Below are 10,729 nucleotides of genomic sequence, written 5' to 3' on the forward strand. Positions count from 1 at the left end.
TCACAATATCCCGTGTTATCCAAGCTTCCCGAAACTTGCCAAACTTGTCTTTCTTCCTCACAGGAACATGCTGGTCCTGGATTCTAATCAGCTGTCGTTTGAAAGACTCCCACATGTCAGATGTTGATTTACCCTCAAACAGCCGCCTCCAATCTAAATTCTCCAGTTCCTGCCTAATATTGTTATAATTAGCCTTCGCCCAACTTCGCACCCTCACCCGACGACTACTCTTATACTTATCCACAAGTACCTTAAAACTTATGGAATTATGGTTACGTCTCCCGAAATGCTCCCCCACTGAAACCTCGACCACCTAGCCGGGCTCATTCCCCAATACCAGGTCCAGAATGGTCCTAAACTCCCCCTGCACGACCTCATCACTCTTCCTGCCTATATCATTGGTACCGATGTGTACCACAACCTCTGGCTGTTCGCCCTCCCCCTTCAGAATGCCCTCTGTCCGTTCAGATACATCCTTGACCCTGGAACCATGGAGGCAACATACCTTCCTGGAGTCTCTTTCACGTCCACAGAAGCGCCTATCTGTGCCCCTGACTATAGAGTCCCCTGCAACTATTTCTTTTCTGCACTTTCTCCCTCCCTGCTGAACAACAGTGCCAGCCGTGGTGCCACTGCTCTGGCTGCTGCTCTTTTCCCCTGATAGGCCATCCCGCCCAACAGTATCCAAAATGGTATACTTGTTAGAGAGGAGGATAGCCATAAGGGATTCCTGCACTGACTGTCTGCCCCTTCTCGCGGCCACCCATCTATTTGCCTGCTCTTTCGGTGTAACCACTTCTCCTAAACTCCTGTCTTTGACGCGTTTCGCCAGCTGCATGCTCTTAAGTGCATCCAGTTGTTGCTCCAACCGATCCATGCGGTCTGTGAGGTGCTGCAACTGGGTCCACCTCCTGCAGATGTCGTCATCCGGAATGCTGGAAGCATCACGGACTTCCCACATCTCACAGGTGAAGCACTGCACCCCTCTAACTGACATTTCTATCAATAATTAGTTGATTAATATAACATTAAAAAATACTTATTAAATCCTTACTAAATTATGATACACTTCACTATGTGTTCCCTGGTGTTTGATTTCTACAATAAATATTAAATGCTGTCTCAATACAGTAATCTCCCTCTGGTTTAGTTGCTCTACTTATTAATTAGTTAATTAGTGTTTTAATCAATTTTTATCAGTTTTATTTTCAAATTCGGTACAGATTCCCTACCAGCCAATCAGGTCACAGCTTTCCTGTGATGTCACTTTTTCAGTTTTTTTCCCACCTGAGGTGACCGCTCCAGAACTCCGCCCTCCGAGTCTGTCCGAGAATCCCCTAGGTGTGTTTTTTTATCCACTCACTGCTCTGGAACTCCGCCCTCCGAGTCTGTCCGATAATACGCGAGGTAAGTTTTTTTATATCCTCACCGCTCTGGAACTCCGCCCTCCGAATCTGACGGGAATCCCCGAGATGGGTTTTTGTACATACTCACCGCTCTGGAACTCCACGCTCCGAGCCTGCTCCGAGAAACCCCGAGGTAAGTTTTTTTTATATACTCACCGCACTGGAACTCCACTCTCCGAGTCAATGGCTGCAGGCAGGTCGAGAAGGAGGAGGAGGGAAAGTATACCTTTGTCACAGTCACGTAGGATGTTATTTGTGACTTTAATAAGGGATGTTACGGTACTGTGACATGCGGAAACCTGATTGTAGTTTCTGGAAAGATAAGCACGGATTTGGCAGGCGACAACACGTTCATGGACTTTGGAGAGGATAGGGAAGTTGGAGATGCGATGGTAGTTTGTAAGGGTGGAGCTGTCAACAGTTTTTCTTTGAGGGGAGGGGTGATGAATAGCAGATTTGAAGAATGCAGGGACACTATCAGTTGAGAGGGAACAGTTAACAATATCAGCTAACATGGGGACAGGGAAGGGACTCAGCCCCATCCATCCAAGCAGTCACAAAGCTGAGGTGTGGGGATTGTGAGCTCCTGTGCTGATCCCGGCCCTGCTCCCTCGAACCAGGTTCTGTCTCTCTGCTAGAGCCTCTTATCTGCACTTGACCAGACTGGATTCGACCTCTCCCATCCTCCACCCTCTGACTTGGGATGGGAGAGCGATAGACAGCAGCGTCTAGGCTGGAATGTGGGAGACGTCAAGGTCGATGGAATGAGACAGACGGCAAAAAGTGTTTCCAGAAATAAAAGAGGCAGTCAATTGACACAATAGTATTTCCAGCACATGCCAAATTTGGCTTTGATAAGGACATTTTAAAACAAAATTCTGAGCAGATATAAGGAGCTGAGAATGGAATCATGTGAGGGAGAAATTGTGGATGTTGTTTCCCCTCCTGCCATATAGGGGCACTCTCACTCTCCTACAGCTCCCAGGCTCTCTGTCTGCTGTTCCGAATATCACCTATGGTCCTTGGCATACTGCTCCTTGGTGCGTGAGACACATGCTGCCAGTATACATTCAGTCGTCCAGCTGTCTGTCACTTCTTGCCTGTTGTTCGCAGCTCTTTGGCGCTTTTTATTACTCATCCAGATCTTTTCCTTCCAGTCTTCCAGTCTTCCAGCAGTCGGTTCTTGTGCCTTACCGGCTGGATGTTTGTCATGTATCTATTCCTCTGTCAATCAGCAGTAGTGCCGTGTCCCAAACAGAGTGGCTGTTGCCGCCGGCAGCACTGGGGTATTTTCAGTTCCCCAGCAATTCCTGGTGTTATTCAGTTAATGAAAGTTTAAGGATAAATATTGGAATTATGGAATGCAAAAAACTGGACACACGTCTGTGTTGTTCACAGTTGTTTTGTTTATCTATCAATTAAATAATTGATGTAACTGGATATTTCGCGACACTCTTGGCCTGCTCGCTGAACTTGGCCTGAGTAACTGTGTAAATAAACGTTTTTGTGCAGCAACTAAAATTCATCAGCATCCATCCGACTTGCTGAAAGATATATGAAGATGTATAATATAAGGAACATACGAAATGTGTCAAGCACAGAAGTATGAAGTTGGCAGATATGCTGCAGAGTAAAATCACAGACTTCCTTCTGCTCTCCATCTCAGGGTGACGGTGATTCTCTCCCTTGCTCTGACCCCTGAGTCCCTTACGGATTCGACTGGCTACTAAAATGTGTCTGACTGTGAGAGCATTGAGCAACAAGATCAAAGAAAATGGCAGTACTGGGGGTGAAACCGTATCAAACCAGTCATAACCCACCCAACCGGGCTCAGTGAGCTTGACTTGTATTTACAGCTCCATGGCACATTGTCAATTATCTGTTGGTCCAATTGCAAAGTCGAAGGGGATGATTTCTAACTGGGTAGAATGCAGGTTGTTGCTGGAACTATGACCACAGTTTTCTCGGTACAATATTTAGTTTTCAGCTTCTGGCAACAAATGGCCACAAATCGATCAAAGGAGAACGTGACGGTGAACCAGACAGAACATTTCATAGCAACACGACTCAAGGTCACCACAGCATTGCACACAGGAGTGATGCTCAGCAAAGATCCTGGGAAGTAATCCACATTGATCCGAAATAATATGAAGTTAGTAATAATGAACAGTAGGTCTGCTGCTGCCATGGCCACCAGGTAATGAATGGTGCAGGTGGAGAGTCTGCACTTTCCCCAGGACAGGATCACAATCGCCAATGAATTAACTGTAAGAGAGATGAGGGACAAGAGACTGAAAATTACTGATCAAACATTCCCTGCGTGTGACCCAGACACTAAAGGAAGGAGTGTGAGAGAATTAAACCAGTTTAAAAGAGTCGGGACAGGGTACTGACAAACAATTGCTCGCAGGAGGCAAGATGGCGCCTTAAATCTATTACTGAGGCTGGGAGTCTCTGGTTTAACTTTGGTTTACAAGTGCTCACCGTGACTGGGCATATTTCCCAGGACACTGGAAAGCAGCAGCTGAGGCTGAAGAAGACAGCTTCAGGGAGAAAACATTTGTCTTTACAGCACATCTAGTAGGCAAGAAGAGCAGGAGTGCTTCCCGCTTGCTGCCCAATTTTCCCATCCATCAGAGTATCAGACACTCTCATGCAAATAACCCCAGAGTCCGGGATCAGACCCGCACCTGGGATCGGAACATCTCATCCCATGATCGGACAGTTCCCGCTTCCCCATCTGGATCGGACAAACTTCCTAGTATTAGAACATGCCCATCCCAGCAATACACATCACTGCCCCCGAACCGGATGAGACCATCCCCCGCGGATCAGACCAGCCCCATCCCGAGATCAGACAACATCCGGATCCCCAACCCAGATCAGACACTGTTCCAGGCTCGGGCACAACCCTCCGGCACCCAGATCATACCCTCTACCAGGGATTGCACCCTCCACATCCCAAGATCTCACACCATTCCCCTCCACTCTCCCCAGGACTAGACCACCTCCTTCCCGGAATTGGGACCCCTCCCCATTCCCCCACACGGATCAGAGAAGCTCCCGGAGTTGGGATTCGGACTTGCCCAGGATCAGGCTCCTTCAGGGATTCATAAGAACAACTTATGTAGGAACCTGCCCTGGAGTCCTTTCCATCTGATTGGAACCCAGTCATGTCAAACAGAGGAGATTCACCAGGATGTTCTATGGGTTGCGCATTCCAGCTATGAAGAGACAGTGGATAGGCTAGTGTTGCTTTCCTTAGAGCAGAGAAGGCTGAAGGGGGACCTGATAGAGCTATTCAAAATTATGAAGGGCATAGGTAGGGTAGATGGGAAGAAACATTTGCCCTTAGTGGAGGTGTCAATCATCAGGGGGCATAGATTTAAGGTATGGGGCAGGGGCTGTAGAGGGGATATGAGGAAAAATTGTTTCACCCACAGGGTGGTTGGAGTCTGGAACACACTGCCTGAAGGGCTGGTAGAGGCAGGAACCCTTACAATATTTAAGAAGTATTTTGATGAGCCCTTGAAACGCCATAGCATACAAGGCTAAGAGCCAAGTGCTGGAAAATGGAATTAGAATAGATAGGTGCTTGATGGCCGGCACTGAGATGATGGGCCGAAAGGCCTCTGTCAGTGCTGTATAACTCTATGACTCTGACTTCAGGTGAGAAAACCTGTGAAGGTTAAGCGACACAATCTGTGGAGTTCAAATCTTGCAGCATGTTGGGAGAAACCTGGACTTCCACTCCGTGTTTACCTAATCCACACACCCAGTACTAATATCCAGGCTAAAGGATTGGAGCAAAAACAAAATGCTGAACCTGCTGTAAATCTGATCAAATAGGAGTAAATTGAGAAGACAGTAGGTCATGTAACATCTGTGGATAGATAAACAGAGTGAACGTTTCAGTCTGATAGCCTTCCATTGGATCTGGAAGATATTAGAGATCAACAGTTTTTAAAGTAATAGGACAGCCAGTGAACAATGGGGTGTCGCGGGAGGGAGCAATGAAGGGGAAGGTGAGTAAAAGCAAAATACTGCAGATGCTGGAAATCTGAAACACAAACAAGAAATGCTGGAAATACTCAGCAGGTCTGGCAGCCTCTGTGGAGATAGCGTTTCAGGTCAGTGACCCTTCATCAGAACTGCCAAATATTAGATATGTAAGAGGTTTTAAACTAGTAATGCGGGGGTGGGGCAAGAGATAACAAAAGAGAAGGCGTTGATAGGACAAGTTCATCGCGAATAAGTGACTAGGAGATCATGGAACAAAGGCAAACGGTATGCAAATGGTGTGCTGAAAGGCAAAGCATTAGTACAGAGAGGGTATTAACGGACTTAAAACTGAGTGGCCCGGTCCCAAGTACAAACATGGAAAACAAACTGTGGGTAGGCACAGTAGAAGCAAAATAGACTAAAATAAACACAGAAATATAAAAATAAAATAAAAATAAATGGGAAGGTCTCTGATTGGTGGAGGGCAGGATTGATCCAATGACAAAAGGGATGATGGTGCAAAGAGAATGGGTCAAATAGAGAAACAGAGGGTGGGAAAAGAAGCTATAAATGCTTGCAGCAGAAAAAAAAGAGCGGGAGGGGAGCATGGAAAATCTGGCAAAGAGGATAAGGTTCCAGTGGCCCAGTAAATCATTCGATGTCCCTATGGTCCCAGTGGTGTTGACCAGCCTGCCAACTGTGTAGCCCAAACACCGACCCATAACTCTTCCAGTCCCAGGAATCTGGTGTAGCCATTCACCATGACCAACACAGGTCGTTCCAGAAGATGGAGGAGATGATTATAATATGAAAATTCTAACCAAAGTATTGAGTCCGACAGGCAAAGCAATTCCCAAGTGAAAAGCGTGAATCTGTTCCTGATTGCGATGTGGCGGCCAAGGATCGAGAAGTCAAATGTACAGTGGCAAGGAGAATTGAAGAGGCACTGACTGTGGGTCACCCCTGTGGACTGAATGAGGCGTTCAGCAAACTAATCATCCAAGGTGTGTTCAATCAGTACAATTCTACAGTGAGAGGTAGTACAAGCAATACGTGGCCACCGGGGTCAGGTGCTCCATTCTTATTGGTGACCATGTTCAGTTCAATTGCACAGTGACAGATACTCCAGTAACACATGGTCATTGGGTTCATGTGTTCCACTCCGGTTAGTGGCCCATACTCAGTACAATTCTACAGTGACAGATACTCCAGTGACACATGGTCACTTGCATCCGGTATCCCACTTCGGTCACTGACCCACACTCAGTACAATTCTACTGTGACAGATACTCCCAGTAATACATGGTCACTGGGACCAGGTGTTACACTCTGCCTAGTGACTCACACTCACTGCAATCCTACAGTGACAGATACTCTGAGTAATCCATGGCCACTGGGCTCAATTGTTTCACTGTAGTTAGTAACCCACATGCAGTGCGAGTTTTCACTGACTGGTATTCCGGTGCTACCTTCACTCATGAGTTCACATGAGGTCTGATTCAACATTAAACGGACTCCAGCCAATGCATAAAGTTGATAATTCAGGAAGCCTGTGAGTTACAAGCAGAGATTTATTGCCAGTTGAAGTTGTGGAATATAAACATAGATATATTGCAGGATATTTTCTTCACAAAATGATATCATTATTGGGCAGTCTGTATGTGTGAGCATTAGATCAGCGTGTAACTATATCAGTCATATTGTCAAACCAGAAACAAGCTCACACAAATATTAACAAAAATTCAATGGCTTTGGAACTTACCAGGAATGCTAATGATGGCAAGGATCAAATAATATATTTTCTCGATACTGTAAAATTTTAAATACATTTTCATTGTGAGGTGAGCTGTCCTTTCCTGCTTGCAGACAACCTCTCGGTATTCAACTCTGAAGCGCTATATTCCTAGAGCCTGTGATTTTTTTCCCTTTAGGATGGCCCCAGGGATATTGAGGTTGCAACACTGCTCACTTTTTTGAAACTGTGCTGACATATTACGTCATAAGATCATAAGATCATAACAACTAGGAGGAGGAGTAGGCCGTCCGGCCCCTCGAGCCTGCTCTGCCATTCAATAAGATCATGGCTGATCTTTTAGTGGACTCAGATCCACTTACCCGCCCTCTCACCGTATCCCTTAATTCCTTTATTGTTCAAAAAGATATCTACCTTAGCTTTAAAAACGTTTACCGAAGAAGCGTCAGCTACTTCACTGGGCAAGGAATTCCATAGATTACCAACCCTGTGGGTGAAGAAGTTCCTTCTTAATTCAGTCCTAAATCTGCTCCCTCTAATCTTGAGGCCCTGCCCTCTTGTCCTAGCTTCACCTGCCAGTGGAAACATCCTCTCTACTTGTATCTTATCTATTCCCTTCATAATTTTATTTGTTTCTATAAGATCACCCCTCAATCTTCTGAATTCCAATGAATATATTCCCAATCTACTCAGTCTCTCCTCATAGCCACCCCCCCTCAGCTCCGTCAACATGTTAAGTCAGTGTTGTGTTAAAACATAGTGAAACTCCAAAGACTGGACAATTCTAATCTCATTAATTAACTAATGGAAATTAGTTGCGGCATTCTCTCAGCAATGAGGTCGTGCTTTCAAACACCATCAATCGCAATTCTAGTTTTCAAGTTGTTTCAAAGATATCTTTCACTCTTTTGTGACCATTCAGTAACTAAATTCCAAGTGTGACAGTGCCTCTCTCAGGGATGTTCGACAGCATTCTGGGACGTGGCTGCCTTCTTTAACTGTGAACATTCAGTTTGGCGGTTAACTTAGGTTATATGTGATTATTCATTGCAGAATTCAACTAATACAGCATCTGAAATGCAATAGCATTAACTGATACAGCATCGCAATCTAATGCACCACTGCAAAGTCATGCAAAACTTCAAACCAACAGAAAACTTCAAATAATACATTCGCTACAACTGATGTACACACTCCAAATAATTTAGCCCCAAAACTGATGCAGACCCTGAAACCGATACATAACCTCCAACTCACACAGCTGCCTAATCTGATACAACAACATCAAATGAATACAATCCATCCAACTGACACAGCTCCTCTGATAGATATAGAGCCTCCAACTAACACAGACCCTCCGTGCGACACCAATGTTACATCCAGAGCTGTATTTCCCCTTGAGGCAGTATAACAGAAATACAGACATAAATCAGAATACTTGCCTTAACAAAATGATATCGCTGATCAGGTGACTGTATAATGGGGACCATTAGATCAGCGTGTAACATCGGTCACATAGCAAAATCATGAACGAGCTCACATACAGATTGAAAGAATATAAATTGTATTATTTGATTGCCAGGACCACCAATGATGGCAAGGATCAGGTAATATATATTCATTGCACGATAAATTGTTGCATACATTTTCTGTGTGAAGTGATCTGTCCCTTCGCAGGCAATCTCTCTGATGAACACTCAAACTAATGCAGCCCTTCGGACCAAAGCAGCATCTCAAACTAATGCAATAACTCAAAATAATAGGTCATGTGATATAATGCAGTCCTCAGACTAGTCCTCAAATTAATACGCCCCTCAAACTAATAAAGCAACTAAAATTAATATCATAACTCAGACTAATAAGGCAACTCAAACCAATAAAGCTACCCAAACCAATGCATGTCCTCAAAGTAATAAAGCTACTCAAATTAATCCAACCCCTCAAACTAATAAAGCTACTTAAACTAATTAAAGCAACTCAAACTAATAAAGCAACTCAAACTAATTAAAGCAAGTCAACCTAATAAAGCAACTCAAACTAATAAAGCAACTCAAACTAATGCAACCCCTCAAACTAATAAAGCAACTCAAACTAATTAAAGCAAGTCAACCTGATAAAGCAACTCAAACTAAAAAAGCAACTCAAACTAATACAGCCCCTCAAACTAATAAAGCAACTCAAACTAATACAGATCCTCAAACTAATAAAGCAACTCAAACTAATGCAACCCCTCAAACTAATAAAGCAACTCAAACTAATAAAGCAACTCAAACTAATTAAAGCAAGTCAACCTAATAAAGCAACTCAAACTAAAAAAGCAACTCAAACTAATACAGCCCCTCAAACTAATAAAGCAACTCAAACTAATACAGATCCTCAAACTAATAAAGCAACTCAAACTAATACAGCCCCTCAAACTAATAAAGCAACTCAAACTAATACAGATCCTCAAACTAAAAAAGCAACTCAAACTAATAAAGCAACTCAAACTAATAAAGTAACTTAAACTAATAAAGCAACTCAAACTAATACAGTCCCTCAAACTAATAAAGCAACTCAAACTAATACAGATATTCAAACTAAAAAAGCAACTCAAACTAATAAAGCAACTCAAACTAATACAGCCCCTCAAACTAATAAAGCATCTCAAACTAATAAAGTAACTTAAACTAATAAAGCAACTCAAACTAATACAGCCCCTCAAACTAATAAAGCAACTCAAACTAATACAGCCCCTCAAACTAATAAAGCAACTCAAACTAATACAGCCCCTCAAACTAATAAAGCAACTCAAACTAATACAGATCCTCAAACTAAAAAAGCAACTCAAACTAATACAGCCCCTCAAACTAATAAAGCAACTCAAACTAATACAGCCCCTCAAACTAATAAAGCAACTCAAACTAATGAAGCCCCTTAAACTAATAAAGCAACTCAAACTAATACAAATCCTCAAACTAATAAAGTAACTCAAACTAATAAAGTAACTCAAACTAATACCGGACTTCAAACTCATAAAACAACTCAAACTAATAAATCAACTCAAACTAATAAAGCAACTCAAACTAATAAAGCTCCTCAAACTAATAAAGCAACTCAAACTTATAAACAACTCAAACTAATAAAGCAACTCAAACTAATAAACAATTCAAACTAATAAAGCAACTCAAACTAATAAAGCAACTCAAACTAATAAAGTAACTTAAACTAATAAAGCAACTCAAACTAATAAAGCAACTCAAACTAATACAAATCCTCAAACTAATAAAGTAACTCAAACTAATAAAGTAACTCAAACTAATACCGGACTTCAAACTCATAAAACAACTCAAACTAATAAATCAACTCAAACTAATAAAGCAACTCAAACTAATAAAGCTCCTCAAACTAATAAAGCAACTCAAACTTATAAACAACTCAAACTAATAAAGCAACTCAAACTAATAAACAATTCAAACTAATAAAGCAACTCAAACTAATAAAGCAACTCAAACTAATAAAGTAACTTAAACTAATAAAGCAACTCAAACTAATACAGCCCCTCAAACTAATAAAGCAACTCAAACTA

Source organism: Heterodontus francisci, unplaced genomic scaffold, assembly GCF_036365525.1.
Source record: "Heterodontus francisci isolate sHetFra1 unplaced genomic scaffold, sHetFra1.hap1 HAP1_SCAFFOLD_64, whole genome shotgun sequence".
Lineage (NCBI taxonomy): Eukaryota > Metazoa > Chordata > Chondrichthyes > Heterodontiformes > Heterodontidae > Heterodontus > Heterodontus francisci.